This window comes from Ictidomys tridecemlineatus, chromosome 5 (assembly GCF_052094955.1).
Source record: "Ictidomys tridecemlineatus isolate mIctTri1 chromosome 5, mIctTri1.hap1, whole genome shotgun sequence".
Taxonomy (NCBI): Eukaryota; Metazoa; Chordata; class Mammalia; order Rodentia; family Sciuridae; genus Ictidomys; species Ictidomys tridecemlineatus.
Genome location: NC_135481.1, coordinates 178,060,462 through 178,077,111, shown reverse-complemented (window position 1 = coordinate 178,077,111; position 16,650 = coordinate 178,060,462). Strand labels below are relative to the sequence as shown.

Below are 16,650 nucleotides of genomic sequence, written 5' to 3'. Positions count from 1 at the left end.
AATTTTGAATTTCCAGTTTGTTTTGAGGATTTTTGCCTTTACATAGAGCATACCCTCTTTACCATAGTCCCATGTGTCATCTCTATCACATTAACTCATTTATTACCTTCTTAGCTCCTGTAAGTATTTGAGAGAGAGTAAGTGTGTTCATTTGTTCACCAAAAGGTATGGAAACAATGACCAACCCATTATCTGCAAGCATCCTTAGTACCCAGATTGTGATCTCAAACCACCATTTGTCCACTAAAAGAAACTGAGGTTTCTTAGAGAAGTGGTCGATTCCATTTTCAGGGCAGGAAATGTACAGGATGATCCTGGAATGTTGTGGTACCAGACAGTGATAGAGCACATGCCTCAAATATATAAGGCAGTGGGTTCAATCCTCAGCACTACATAAAAATAAATAAATAAATATATTGTGTCCATGTACAACTTAATTTTTTTTTTTAAACAGGACTCAGAATGACTTGAAGTTCCCAGTGACTAAAGGTGGATAATTTGAGTTTCAATAGGATAAGATTTACAGTAGATTAAAACTTATAAATATACTTAAATCAAGAGATTCATAATGATACCAAAAGGAAACCTAATTGCTTAAGTTAGGAGAATTCACAGGAAACCAATTTATTATTTTGAAAACTAGATAAAGGAAAAAAATAAGTACATGTCTTACCTTTCTTATACTAGTAGGTACCATATAGTGGATGAGGGGAAACATCTTTATAAAATTATTCTAACTTACAAATGAAGACAAAGTGATAGGATAACATCATATTGCAACCCCTATTGGTCTAGGCATTAAGCATGAATAACAACTGACATAAAAACCAAAAATTAGTCTGAGGATGTGATTTAAGGGTTAATTTTAAGGGTTCAGTAGTTGCCTAACATGTGTAAGCCCTAGGGTTTGGTCCCCAGTACTGCAAAAACAAACACAAATTATGCCTCCTCTCAAGAGAATATACTACCAGCAAAGTTTTGCCAAAGGGATCAAATCCAAAACTGATCAAGCCTCTGCAACCAGCTGCAGTTTCCAAGAAATGTTGAAGAAAAAGTGTATAGTTGGAAAAACCAGATTGTGTGGAGTTCTGTAGGTAAAATTCCCTGGGTTCTTGAACAGGTGGCTTATAAGAAGGGTGAGGGGAGACATGGGCAGGAGTAGCTGTAAATTTAAAAAGAGACTTAAAAATTGTATTATTTTTTTAAAAAATCTAAATATAGTGTGAAGGGATGCATAGGTAAGTGAAAAAACATAAAGTAATACAAGGAAGTAATTACTGTAAAAACCAGGTTCATCATCACTTTGGAAGGAATAGTGGATTCTGGTTGGGTCTGGGAGCATGGAAGACCTTGGGGAATGGATAGAAAGTTTTTTTGAGCTGGGTCATGGCTACAAGGACATTTGCTTAATAATCAGTCACCTAGATTTCTTTTACTTTGTGCAGTTTTATAATAAAACAGTTAAAAGTTGATTTAGGTTGGGCTGAAGATGTGTTTTAGTAGGAGAGGGGTTGTCTAGCATGCTTGATCTTGGGTTTGATCCCCAGCACCACAAAAAATAAATAAATAAAAAATATAAGGTATCATTTTTCTAGCATTTCTTATGTACATTTACTTTTATATACACATTTTAAGTCAGTATTTGCTGTGTAGCCAAAAAGGAGACTTATAAGAAGGGTAGGGGGAGACATGGGCAGGAGTAGCTGTAAATTAAAAAAGAAGGTTCACCTGTCCACTGGGAAATTTTCAGTGTGATCCCCTAGGTTAAAGTTGGCTGCAGGGTTTATAAACAGCAAGCTATCAAAGGATTGCTGAAGTTTCTTTTTTAAGAATTCCAGGTATGCCTCACTGTGTAACATGAGTAGTCCTGAAAGATTAAGTGCAGCCTCGATTTTTATAAATAGACCCAGTAAATACTCTATCATTTCAGGACTCTATTCCTCAAGGCAAATCTAAGACCATGTCTTAAAACAAAGTGATACCTGAAATACATTTTAAGCACAAGAAAAAAGAATCATTTTCTACTCAGACATCAACAGTAACACATTAGCTTGAATCAATCACTTGGAGCAGAGAAGCAAACTGAAACTTGGGGGCTGCTAACAAGATTTGCAGAGTAAATCCTCAACTCCTGGGTATGTGTTTAGGGCTCCCCTAAGAGAGTGGCTTTTAATAGTCTACTTGGTTCTTCAAGACCATCTTTTTCTACTTCCTGGCTTATTTCTTGTTAAATGCTATCAGCAGGGAGGAGTAGGAGATAAAACTTTATTTTTGAGGTTCTTTTCCCGATTTCCTGGTTTATGGTTTCCTTCCTTTCTTCTTTTCTGAATGGCAGTATTATTCAGGGAGAAGAGATCAAAAATGATCAAATGAACTCAGAACCTGAGTGTTTTCTTCAAATTTTCAAATTTATGTATGGATATCTCTTCATTGTTATTTCCCATTCCCAGATATGTATAATTCTCATGAAACTTCATTCCTTTAGAGTAGTATCGTCCAATAGAACTTTTTGTGATGACTGAAGCATTCTATGTCTTGCATTGTCAGTAGTCACAAGCCACAGGTGGCCATTGAACACTTGAAATGTACTAGGAACCTGAGGAATTGAATTGTTAAGTTTAATTAATTTCCCGTTAATTTAAATAGCTATATGTGGCTTAGGGACAGCACAGTTTTAAAGAGAGATAAGAGTAGAACTATGTGTATGGAAGCTTATTAAGGAGCCATAGGGAAGATCAGGTTCCTTTTCCCTAACCTCTGTTAACAGTAATGCTATCTTCAGCTTAAAATTTTTCACTTTTTATCATGGTGTTATAGTATCTAAAATTCAAGCTGGGTGTGATAGTACATGCCAGTAATCCCAGTGACTCTCAGGAGACTGAGGCAGGAGGATTGCAAGTTTGAGACCAGCCTCAGAAATTTACTGAGTCCCTAAGCAACTTAGTGAGACCCTGTCTCAAAATTAAAAGGCTAGGGTGTAACTCAGTGGTAAAGCACCCCTGGGTTCAATCTCTAGTACCAAAAGCTAAAAACATCACCTTTGCTAATTTGCATAGTGAATGTCAGAATTGGATTGGATTTTTTATTGGTAAGATGGATATCATACTAATTAGCAAAATGAACATTAGAAGGTGCTCATTGGTGAGATTAAAATATTCAAAAGGTGCTCTTTTTTATATATTTTTTTTAGTTTTAGGTGGATACAATATCTTTATTTTTTTTTTTATGTGGTGCTGGGGATTGAACCCATTGCCTCACACAGGCTGGACAAACACTCTACCACTTGAACCACAACCCCAGCCCAAAAGGTTCTCATTTTTTAAATTAAAGTACTCAAAGGAAGTAAATTGGTTGAAATATTTTAGATTATCTTTTTAAAAATATGTATGTATATATTTTATATATACATATACATACATATTTATTTAGTTGTAGATGGACACAGTACCTTTATTTTATTTATTTATTTTTATGTGGTGCTAAGGATTGAACCCAGTGCCTCACATATTGCTAGGTAAGTCTCCACCACTGAGCCACAAACCCTGCCCTAGATTCTCTGTCTTTTGTTCCTCCTTCCATCTCTCTTTCTCTTTTGATTGAACCCAGGACCTTGCACTTGCCAAGGGTATACTCTACCATTTAGCTACACCCCAAGCCCCTACAGAAACTTTCTACACTTGCATAAAGAGGGGCTGACAATCTAGGAAATCCTGTGAATTCCCTTAGAGATGTTGCCTGAGGCCTAATTCCTAAATGCTCCTTTGTCTCACCTTTGGTTAGAAGAATTTCTTGTTACCTAATGTGAAACTAAGGGCAACAGAACTTTTTTCCAAGGATTGGCGGCACAGCTCAGTGGTAGAACATATGCCTAGAATGCTGAAGGCCCTGAGTTCAATCTCCCATACCATACCTGCCAAAGCAAAAAGCTTTTTTTCAAGATAACTGATAAAGAACCTTTGAGTTGGTCAGGCATGGTTGTGCACATCTGTAATCTCAGCAACTCTGGGAGCCTGAGGCAGGAGGATCATAAGTTCAAGTCCAGCCTGGGTAATTTAGGGAGACCTGTCTCAAAACAAATAAAAAGGACACTGTGGATGTAGCTCAGTGGTGGAATGCTTGCCTAGTATATGTGAGACCTTGGGTTTAATTCCCAATATCACCAGAGAGAGAGAGAGAGAGAGAGAGAGAGAGAGAAAAGAACCTATGAATTGTACATGACCAAAGCATAGGCATGATTTAACTTGCACCCTATCTAGGCTCCTCTTGAACCCCTCCCCCCTTATACCTCAGATCACAACGGCTTTCTCTATTCTTCCAGTATGTTCCTTCACACATCAGGACCCATTTGATCACTGGTGGTTCAACTGGCCTGAATATTCTTCTTCATTTTTAAAATCTTTTTTTGCCTCATAATAATAATTTTACATATATGTGTATGTGTTTGTGTATGTAAATTCTTCATATAATTTAAAGAATAATAAATACCTGTGTTTATACTATCCTTCTTAAGAAATAGAGCATTTGTCATACTTTTGAAGCCCCTTAGATTCCTTTTCCACATTATAATCATTCTTTCTACCTCAGAGGTTATGACCATCATGATTTTTGTGCTGTACTTAAGAGTTTACCATTATGTGGATCACTTAACAATATATTGATTTTTAAATTTTCTCACCAACATCTAATAATGAAACATTCCAAAGAGAACAAATATGAACCTTTATTATATCTACCTCCCAACATTGTACCATTAATAATTTAGTATGCTTGCTTTATCACATACTCACCTGTTCATCAGTTAATGTTATGTTTGATGTATTTCAAAATTGAAGATATCATACATATCATACATGTCCCCCTAAATAGTTCAACATAAGCATCAACTAGAGTTCACTGTGTATTTATAAACTTTTTTAACTTGAAGTTAAATATACATACCATGAAGTGCACAAATCTTAAATGTATGTTCACAGAGTTTTGACAAGTGCATACCTTTATGTATCCCAGATTCCTATCAAGATATAGAAAGTTCCCTCAAGCCCCTTCCCAATTAGTTCCTACCCCTATACTTAAGGGGCAACTGTTGTGAAAAAAAATTTTGAGCTATATACTAGTTTTGCCTGCTCTAGAACTTTATATAAATGAAATAAAATATGACACTTGGATAAAGTTTTTTTTTCCAGCCAGCTTGTTTCTGAGATGAACCTATGTTTTTGCATGCATTATTTTTTCTTGCTGGATGCTTTTTGTGTATATGTATATATACACTACATTTTATTTATTAATTTTCCTCCTAATGGAAACTTGGCCTATTTTCGTCTGTTATGAAAGAAGCTGTATGAACATTTTTGTACAAATCTTTTTGTGGACTTAAGTTTTCATTTCTCCTGGGTAATACCTAGGAATACAACTGCTGGGACATTGAGCAAGTATATATTTAGTTTTACTGGAAACTACTAGACTTTTTTTTTTTTTCCAAAATGTGTCATTTTATACCCCCACTAGCCAAATGTGAGTCTAGTTGCAACCTTCACCAACACAAGGGAGTGTCAGTCTTTTCAATATTAGCTATTCTTCTGGGTGTATAGTGATATCTTTTTATGAAGTTCTGCTTGTTGTTAATGTTTATTTTGAGAATTCAAACTTAGTTTGACTAGTAAGATTTTTTTTTCTTCTTTTTTTTTTTTTAATTTTTTTTATTTTTTAGTTCTTGGCGGACACAACATCTTTGTTGGTATGTGTTGCTGAGGATCGAACCCGGGCCGCACGCATGCCAGGCGAGCGCGCTACCGCTTGAGCCACATCCCCAGCCAAGTTTTTTTCTTCTTAAGGATTTTTTTTTTTTTTTCCCCTTAACGTGGTTCTGGGGACAAACTCAGGGCCTTGTACATGCTAATTACATACTTTACCACCAAACTACAACCCCAACCCCAAGATTTCTTTTTAGTTGTAGATGGACACAATACCTTTATTTTATGTATATGTTGTTATGTGTTTCTGAGGATTATGAGGATGTGCCTTACACCTTCTAGGCAAGCCCTCTGCCACTGAGCTACAACCCCATCCCCCCAAAATATCTTTTTTTTTTTTTTTTTGAGAGAGAGAGAGAGAGAGAGAGAGAATTTTTAATTTTTTTTTTTTTTTTTTAGTTTTCGGCAGACATAACATCTTTGTTTGTGTGTGGTGCTGAGGATCGAGCCCAGGCCACACGCATGCCAGGCGAGCATGCTACCACTTGAGCCACATCCCCAGCCCCCAAAATATCTTTAAAATAGAGAAAACACAGATGGAGATAGGTAGAAGAAAAATCAACACGATGGAGTTTTAGCATATCCATTAAAGTAATTAGATTAAGTACCAAAAATAAATAACTTATATAGACTATTTGAACATTACTTTTAACAAGCTTGATTTAATGAAGATTAGAGGCAGAGAGCAGTCTTCCATACTAAGCCCTATAGAACTCTCTAATTTTTAAAATTAATTTTTAGCCAACCCTGTAACAAATGGTTTTATCTCCATTTTTTAAAAAAAGTTTTATTTTAAATTAATTTTAGACTTACAGAAACATTGCAAAAATAGTTTCCCTATATCCCTCACCCCGCTTCTTCTAATGTTAATGTTTTTTTATAACTGAGTACAGTTATCAAGAACAAAAAATTAACACATAATATCATTAAGTAAACTATAGACCTTACTAGAATTTTGTATTTTTCTTTTCCTTTTTTCGATGTGGGGCTGGAGATTGAACATAGGGTCATGCATTTGTTAGGTAAGTGCTTTGCCACTATGCCTCCAGTAATAGAATTGTACACTTTTCCATTAAGGAAGTTTTTTTTCATTTCAGGATCATGTCCAGAATCTCACATTGTATTTAGTTGTTGTATCTCCTTGGTTTTCTCCAAGGAAGTTCCGCAGTTTTCTCATTCAGGACTTTTGAAGTTATTTTTGTTGAATGTATTTTAAATTAGATTCTTTTATTTTCTCATGATTAGACTAAAATTATGCATTTTTGGCAGAAATGCATGTTATTCATGATGTTGCTCTTATTCTAACTCTAACCCTAATGGTATTTTATCTTCATCTCATGGTTAAGTTTGTGTCTACCAGCATTCTCTACTATATAAATTTTTTTTTAAAGTCTTCTCTTTTGTAGTTAGTGTCTTGAGGAAGATACTTTGAGATTATACAAGTCTGTTTCTCTTCAGATTTTCACTTTTGCATCCTTCAGTACATCATATCTGAAGTAATTATTACCCAGGGTTGATTCTGTTTCCTCCTTATTTTTCCACTTATTACTTAGAATTCGAATTGAGGAAGAACTGTTACATCTTCTCCTTGATTTATTTATTTGATTATTTTTTATTAGTATGAACTCATAAATATGAATTTAATTTTATGAGTTGAAATCCAATACACTGGCCAAGTGATTTTTGACAAGAGTACCAAGACCATTCAAGAAGAAAGAATAATCTCAGCTAGGTGTGATCACACGTGCCTGTAATCCCATTGACTTGGGAGGCTGAGGCAGGACGATTGCAAGTTGGAGGCCAGCCTGGACAATTTATCGAGAATCCTGTCTCAAAATAAACAATAAAAAGGGCTGGAGCTGGGTATGGTGGCACATGCCTATAATCCCAGTGGCTCAGGAGACTGAGGCAGGAGAATCACAAGTTCAAAGTGAGCTTCAGCAACTTAGCAAGGTCTTAAAACTCAGTGAGACCCTGTCTCTAAATAAAATACAAAAAAGGGCTAGGAATGTCACTCAGTAGTTAAACACTACTGGGTTCAATCCTTGGTACAGAAAAAGGGGGGGGGCTGGAGGTGTGGTTTAGTAGTAGAGTACCCCTGGATTCAATCCCCAGTACTGAAAAAGAACAGCACTTACAACTGATCTATATTCCCAGTCCTTTCTGTATTTTTTAAAATTTAAATTTGTATTGTTTTTGAGAGTCTCTGTATTGCCCAGGCTGGCCTCAAAACTCAATTCTCCTGTGTCAGCCTCTGAATAGTTGAGATTTTGGGACAAATGATTTTGGGACAACTGAATAACTACATGAAAGAATGAAGTTGGATTCCTACCTCACTCCCCATGGTCAAAAATTAATTCAAAATGGATTTATAACTTAAACATAGAAGCTAAAACTGTTAGGAGAAAATGGGTAGTGCATTCTTAGATTTGCATCAAATCAAAGCAAGAGCAAGAAAAGAAAAAAAAAGTTTAATTGAACTCCATGAAAATTTAAAATGTCTGAACACTAGGGAACACCATTAAGAAAGAGAAAACCCAAATATTGTCAGATCATGTTTAATAAGGGATGAGTATCAGAGAATGTAAAGAACTTTTAAATTTGAACCACAAAGGACAACAAAATTAAAAAACGGTCAAGGGGTGGGGCTTGTAGCACAGTGGTAAAGCACTTGCAGGTCGTGCATCAGTTTGATTATCTTCACTGAAAAGAAAGAAAAAAGTCAAAAGGGCCCAAATAGAGATTTTTCCAAAGAAGATTATATAGATGGTCAATAAGCACATGAAACTGGGGATATAGCTTAGTGGTAGATCACTTGCTTAGTATGCACAAAGTCCTGGGTTTGATCCCCAGCACCGAAAAAAAAAAAAAGTATATGAAAAAATGGTCAACATCATTGTTTATTAAGGATGTGTGAATCCAATCCACAATGGAATACCAGTAGGATAACAGTAGTAAGAACAATAGAACTCTCTTACATTGCTGGTGAGAATGTAAAATGGTATAGCCACTGTGGAAAACAGTTTTGGCAGTTACTTGAAGAGTTAAGCATAAAATTACTGTTATGGCTCAGTAATTCCACTCCTATACACCCAACAGAACTGAAAGGTACATAAACAAACACCTGTTAAAATGGTCATAGCAGTACTATTTACAGTAGCCAAGAGGTAGAAACAACCCAAATGATCATCAACTGATAAATGGAGAAACAAATTGTAGTATATCCTTATAATGGAATATTACTCAACCACCAAAAAGAATTAAGTACAGATAATATGCTACAACTTGAACGAGCCTCAAAAACATTAGGTGCAGGGCTGGGGATGTGGCTCAAGCGGTAGCGCGCTGGCCTAGCATGCGTGCGGCCCGGGTTCAATCCTCAGCACCACATACAAACGAAGATGTTGTGTCCGCCGAGAACTAAGAAAAAATAAATAAATGTTAAAATTCTCTCTCTCTCTCTCTCTCTCTCTCTCTCTCTTTAAAAAAAAAAAAAATTAGGTGCAAAAAGCCAGACACTAAAGGTCACGTATTATGTGATTCCTTTTGTGTGAAATACCCAGAATAGGCATATCCATAGAGAAAGAAAACAAATCAGTGGCTGCCAGAGAGTTGGAGACGGAGGAATATCGGATAATTAATGGACACTGGATATTCTTTCTTGAGTGATAAAAAGATATGAAGCTAGAGAGAGATGGTACTTGTAAAACATTCTGAATGTACTAAATGTAAATGAATTATATATTTTAATATGGTTGAATATATGTTATGTGAATTTGACTAAAAAATATAAATATCTGATACTATCATTAGCTTGTTACTCAAATTTTTTCCAGATTTGACCATTAGGTGCTTCTATCACTGAGCCACAACCTCGGCTCTCAAGTGTTCTTTTAACAAGCCTCCATCTATTTTTTTTTTTTTTTGTTAAGTTTTATTATTATTGTTGTGCTAGGGAAACCAAGGTCTCAGACATGCCAGGCAAGCACCCTACCACTGAGCCATACTCCAACCTTTACATGTTTATTTAGATTCTTTCTGTTAGCTAATAGTCTTTTGAAACAGTTATGCCATACTTTTCTGTGGTTGGTTTTTTTTTTTGGAGGGGGTGCTAGGGATTGAACCCAGGGCCTTGTGCATGCTAGGCAAGCACTTATCAACTGATCTATATTCCCAGCCCTTTCTGTATTTTCTAAAATTTAAATTTGTATTGCTTTTGAGAGTCTCTGTATTGCCTGGGCTGGCCTCAAAACTCAATTCTCCAACGTCAGCCTCTGAATAGTTGAGATTATGGGCATGCGCCACTGCGTCAGGTATGCTGCTACCATATTCAGCTCTCCCCCATCTAGTTTTAAGTGTTTCATTTCTGCTATCACAAAATGTTCTAGGTTCATTTGTATTGTCTCATTTTCTCTGTCTCGGCTCTGAAATGATTTACTTCTCCAAAGATTCCTGGTTTCTTTTATTGGAGAATGCTGTTGAGAAATCAAGGTCTAGAATCAGTCACAGTGTTACATACCTGTAACCCCAGCAACTTGAGAGACTGAGACACAAGAATCACAAGTTTGAGACCAACTTAGACAATTTAGGGAGACCCTGTCTCAAAAAGATAAAAAGGTCTGTGGATGTAACTCACAGTGATAGAGCCTTCCTGGTGCGGGGGGATATTGCATGCACTCCCCCCCCAAAAAAAAAATGAAAGAAAAAAAGAAAGGGAAGGAAATTTTTTAAAAAAAGAAACCAAGATCTGGGCATTGGTGTGCTTATTATTACTAGAATATCATTGTGCTTGGGCTCACTTAGCAGACTGAGCTGTGAAGTATCTGTATGTATACCACCCAACCTTTATGGTTTTTTATCTTCCTGCTTATGCTTAAAAGTCCAACACCACAAGGCTTACTTCAATCTCTCCCTTTTCCTCATTTAAACCTTATATCTCTACGATTGAGAAACCCAACTTTTGTTACCTTCAATTTGCTTGTTTAATTCTCGTATGCCCATAGTTTCAGAATGTGAAAAAATATCCCTATAAGAAATACATTTACTTGGGCAGCAGTTGTAGCTCAGGGGTAGTGCACTTGCTTTGCATATATGAGACGCTGGGTTTGATCCTCAGCACCATTAAAAATAAATAAATAAATAAATAAAATAAAGGTATTGTGTTCATCTACAACTAAAAAGAAAATTTAAAAAATACATTTACTGACTTGATTATAACACATATAGATATTTCTTTTTAGCCTTAGAATATTTTGTCAGATTGATGTTTCATAGTTAAATGGGGCTAATTCAGTTTTTCATCCATGTGGGGCTTCAGCATTTGCTGAGGCTGGCTTTGAACTTGCAATCCTCCTACTTCAGCTTCCCAAGCTGATGGGATTACAGACTTTTGCCACCACACTCAGCAACTGCAGAATATTTTTATCATCAAAAAGAAGCCCAGTACTGATCAGCTGTCACTCTCTATTTTCTCACAACACCCACTCCCCTATCCCTAGGCAAGCAGGATTCTACATTTTAGTCTTTATAGGTGTTCTTTTTCTGTAGTGGGGCTTGAACCCATTGGGGCTTAACTACTGAACTACATCCCCACCCCTTTGTTATACTTTATTTAGAGACAGGGTCTCACTGAGTTGCTCAGGGTCTCACTAAATTGCTGAAAACTGGCTTTGAATTTGCGATCCTAGGTGTGTGCTACTGAGCCAGACTCTTTTTTTAATAGATGTTCTTATTCAGGGCATTTCTCATAAATGGAATCATATGTGCCCTTTTATGGCTAGCTTCTCTCATTTTGTATGATGTTTTCAAGGTTTTTCCCAGCTTTATAATGTACAGGTTGAATATAATTTATCCAAAATGCTTGGTTGGGACCAGAAATCTTTCAGATTTTAGATTTTTTCAGATTTTGGAATATTTGCAGCACTAGTCCAAAAATCTGATGTTCAGATTTCAGAACATTTCTGATTTTGGATTTTCAGATGAGAGATGTTCCATCTGTATTATTTCTTCCTTCCTTTTTCTTATTTTTTAAAAATATTTATTTTTTAGTTTTAGGTGGACACAATATCTTTGTATTATTTTCACGTGGTGCTGAGAATCAAACCCAGGGCCTCACACATGCCAGGCGAGCACACTACCACTTGAGTCACATCCCCAGCCCTTCTTATTTTTTTAATCAAATATGAACGTGCTGTATTTTATTTGTCAATTCACCAGTTGATAGGCATTTGTTTTTTCTTTCTATTTTGATTTAATGTTGATATGAACATTCATGTACAAGTTTTGTGAGGACATATTTTAATTTTGTTTATGGTGTACTTGTCATTTGATATTTCTTGTTTTTATGTAATTATATCTAATCAGTGTTGGGTTCTGAACTTTTCCATAGGTGAATGTTAAGAATGAATTCACCATGTTTTCCCCTAGTACTTATGGTTTCATTTTTTAAAAAATTGGATTCTTAATCTATTTGAAATCTAATTTTGTGAATGGTCTGAGATGCTGGTCTGATTTTTATCTTTTCCAATGGTTTTGTAGCTGTCCTGGCACCAATCATTAAAAAGTCTGTATCACAGTGATGTACTACTTTCATCTTATACCAAGTTGCCATATGTTTTGGTCTAATGCTGGACTACCCATTTTATTCTGTTAGTCTATTTGTCTATTAATGTGCCAGTAATAGACTGTATACACTGGTACACGCTTTAATTCTAGAGGTTTTATAGTACCTTTTTTCTGGGGGAGGGGGGGAGACTGGGAATTGAAGCATACTAGGTAAGCACTCTACCACTGAGCTGTATCTCCAGCCCATAGTACTTAAATGTCTGATGGTCATAATTTTTCCTTATCAGTATTTTCTTTCTGGGAAAGAAAAAGGGATTGAACCCAGGGGCACTTTATCATCCCCAGTCATATTTTAAAATTTTTGTTTTGAGTCAGGGTCCTACTAAATTGACTGGGGCTGGCCTTGAATCTTCCTGCCTCTGCCTCCTGAGTGAGTCTCAGGGATTACAGGCATGTGCCACCACATGTAGCTCAATGTTTTCTTAACTGTTTTTGTACATATTTGTTTTTCCATATGAACCTTAATGTCTGGTGTGACTACATAAAATAGCATGTTGACATTTTGATAGGGATTGAATTATTGCATTGACTTTTTAAAAATTAATTTAGGCATAACTGACATCTATATAGCATTGAATTATCCTGAACATCATCAGAGGATACCTTTCCATTGTTCAAACCTACTTTAGTGTTTTGGTCTAATGCTTAAACTTTTTTGTATAGCTTTGCACATTTAAAATTTTTAAAATTTTTCTTGTATAGCTTTGTACATTTCTTATGTTATAAATTTTAATTTTCCTTGTTTTATATGTGATCTTCTGTATAATTGTTGCCTTTAATAGTTTAACATTTATATATATATAAAAGCTATTCATATGTTAATTTTATATTCAGTTACTTCCCTGAATTCTTTTATTGTGTATTTTATTATGAGTATTTATTGGATTTAGTTACTTTTCTACATACATCAAGGTATAATTTCTTTAAGGTGTTTGAGATATTTTTTATAAAATTGTATGTGTGTGTGTGTGTGTAACTACTTATAAAATAAGTAACTTTTCTTATGTTGAACTAAACTTGCATTTTTAGAGTATATCCATCCTGGCCATAACCTGAGTTTATCATGATCTTTTTCATGTTTTACTGAATTATATTAGATAAATTTCATTTGACATTGTTACATTTGTGTTGGTAAGTAGTTTTGATATCATGTTTATAGTACCTGCTATGAAAGAATTAATGAAAGATTAGAATCATCCACTTCTTCAATATTGGTAGAACTTGCCTATAAGTCTGGCTGGGTCTGCTCTTTTGTTTATAGGAAATTTTCTTATTACTAATTGAACTTGTTTAATGATTATAGGTCCATTTGAAATTTCTATCTTCCTCCTCCCTCCCTCCCTCCCTCCCTTCCTTCCTTCCTTTCTTCCTTCCTTCCTTCCTTCAGTATTAGAGATTGAAGCCAGGGATGCTTTATCACTTAGCTACACCCCAGCCCCAGCCCCTTTTATTTTTTATTTTGAGACAGGGTCTCACTAAGTTGCGTAGGCTAGCCTCAAATTTACAATCCTCTTGGCTCAGCCTCCTGAGTAGCTGGGGTTACAGGCATGCGCCACCACACTTGGTCTCTATTTCTTTTTGAGCTAATTTTTTTTTTTTTTGGTTGTAGATGGACACAATACCTTTATTTTGTTATATATTTATTTTTTTCTGTGGTGCCAGGATCGAACCCATTACCGCACACATGCTTGGCAAGCACTCTACCACTGAACCACAACCCTGGCCCATTGAGTTGATTTTTTCCCTAATTTTTATCTAATTTTAATCTTTTCAAAAATATTCTTCAATTATCATTTTGCTACATTATCGATAGATAAAATTCCCTTTCCTTCCTCTCCTCTTTTCTTCCCTCCCTCCCTGAATTATTTTCAGAGAAGCTAAAAACAAAAAACATCTATCCTAATTCAGCAAGTAACTCTTAAAAGAGTAGGGTATTCTCAGGGGCTGCGGATATAGCTCAGTTGGTGGAGTGCTTGCCTCTTATACATAAGACCCTGGGTTCAATCCCCAGCACCACTCAACAATAACAAGAATAGGGTATTCTCTACATGACCACAATACTATTGTCACCTTCAAGAAGCTTAACCTTGATAGAATAGCATCATCTAACATATGCTTTCCAAATGCAAATTCTTTAATTTACATATATGACTTTTATAGGATTTGAGGGGAAGGAATGGGGTTTAAGATTTAATCAAAGGTCTTGTATTACATTTTGTTATCATCTTTGATCTTCACCTGCCCCCTTCCTGTGATGCAGGGAATGAAACCCAGGACCTCCAGCATGCTAGGCAATTGTTCTATCACTGAGTTATATCCTTAGCCCTACATTGCCATTTGGATTGAATCTTTTATATTTTTCCATGAAATGTTTCCATTTCACCTCATTTTTAAACATGTTGGTGTAAGGTTTTGTTTGCAGCACTAGGGATTGAAGCCAGGGGTGCTTTACTACTGCCTTTTGTGTTTCTTATTTTGAGACAGTGTTTCCCTAAGTTGCCCAGGTTGTTCTCCAACTTGCATACTCCTTCCTCTGCCTCCTGAGTAGCTTTATGTCACTGCTTCTGGCTGGCATAAGGTTTTTTTGTATTTTATTTTTGGCCCTGATATCTCTATAATTATGTGCCCTTTTACATTTCTAATACTGTTTGTTTATTCTTCTCTTTTTCTTTTTATATCAGACTTATGAGAGTCACATCAATCAAAAGTCATTTCTAAGAACTAGCTTTGTTGATTCCTCATATTATAACTGTTTTCTGTTTAACCCAATTCTGATCTTACCTTTAAAATGTCTTTTCTTTAAGGGTTTATTCTGTTGGTATAATATCTTAAAATTGGTGTTTAATGTATTTTCAATCTTTCTTATATTGCAGAATAAATTTTTAAAAAATATTTATTTTTTAGTCGTAGTTGGACACAATATATTTATTTATTTATTTGTTTGTTTGTTTGTTTATTTATTTATTTATTTATTTATTTATTTATTTATTTATTTATTATGTTTTGCTGAGGATCAAACCCAGGACCTCGCATGTGCTAGGCAAGTGCTGTACCACTGAGCCACAACTCTAGCCCCTATTCCAGAATAAATTTTTAAAGCTTTACTTTTTCCTCAGCATACTATTTTATCTTCGTTACAAAATTGTCATGTATTTTCTTAACTTTTATGTACCTATTAATAGTTTTTTTTTTTAAAGAGAGAGTGAGAGATGAGAGAGAGAGAGAGAGAGAATTTTTTTTTTAATATTTATTTTCTAGTTCTCGGCAGACACAACATCTTTGTTGGTATGTGGTGCTGAGGATCGAACCCGGGTCACATGCATGCCAGGCGAGCGCGCTACCGCTTGAGCCACATCCCCAGCCCCTATTAATAGTTTTTTTATATCCATGTTTTATTTGTTTATTTGTTTGTTTGCTTATTTATTTATTTTATTTGGTGCTGAGGATCGAACTCAGTGCTTCACGCATGCGAGGCAAGCGCTCAACCACGGGGCTACAACCCCAGCCCCATCCATGAATACAAATGTATTTTTAGGTACATACAAGTTTAGAATTGCTACATTTTTCTGATGAATTGACCTTTTATTATTATAGGCCATCTTTATCTCTGTAATACATTTTTGCATTAAAGTCTATTTTATCTGATAATAGAATAGACATCCTAGTTTCCTTTTTGGTTACTGTTTACCTAATATTTCTCTTTCAGTCCTTTAGTTTTGAACTTTTCTGTCTTATATTTTAAGGTCTCTGTCTTATAAACAGTATGTAGCAGTATAACTGATTTCTTTCCTTTACGATATGATTTTCCTTACAGTTTGGTCCATTTGAATCGATTGATGTTTGAATTAATTTCTATTTTGTGCTTTCTTTTCCCATTTTTTTCTTTATGTTTCTTCTTTTTCTTTTTTTTTGGGGGGGGTGGGTGGGGGAGAATTGTAGTGAAGGGAAAAAATACAGAAAATAGTATAAAGCCATATGCCTACTACCCGGAGTAAACAAATATTAAATTTTTTACCTTTTTTTGGGGGGGTGGGTAACAGAGATTGAGCCGAGGCATTTAACCACTGAGCTACATCCCCAACTTTATTAATTTTTTTATTTTGAGACAGGGTCTTGCTAAGTTACCTAGGTCCTTACTGAGTTGCTGAGACTGGCTTTGAACTTGTGGTCCTGCTGCCTCAGCCTTCTGAGTTGCTGGAATAGCAGGTGTGCACCACTGCGCTTAACTCATATTTGCTTTTGACAAATTTAATAAAATATTATAAGATAAAGTCAT

General features: G+C 35.4%; 1 protein-coding gene across 1 annotated transcript in view; it reads left to right on the top strand.

The window, feature by feature from the left end:
* Pigu (phosphatidylinositol glycan anchor biosynthesis class U) overlaps positions 1-16,650 on the top strand; it is a 91,137-nt gene that overhangs the window by 48,036 nt on the left and 26,451 nt on the right. The window lies entirely within an intron of this gene.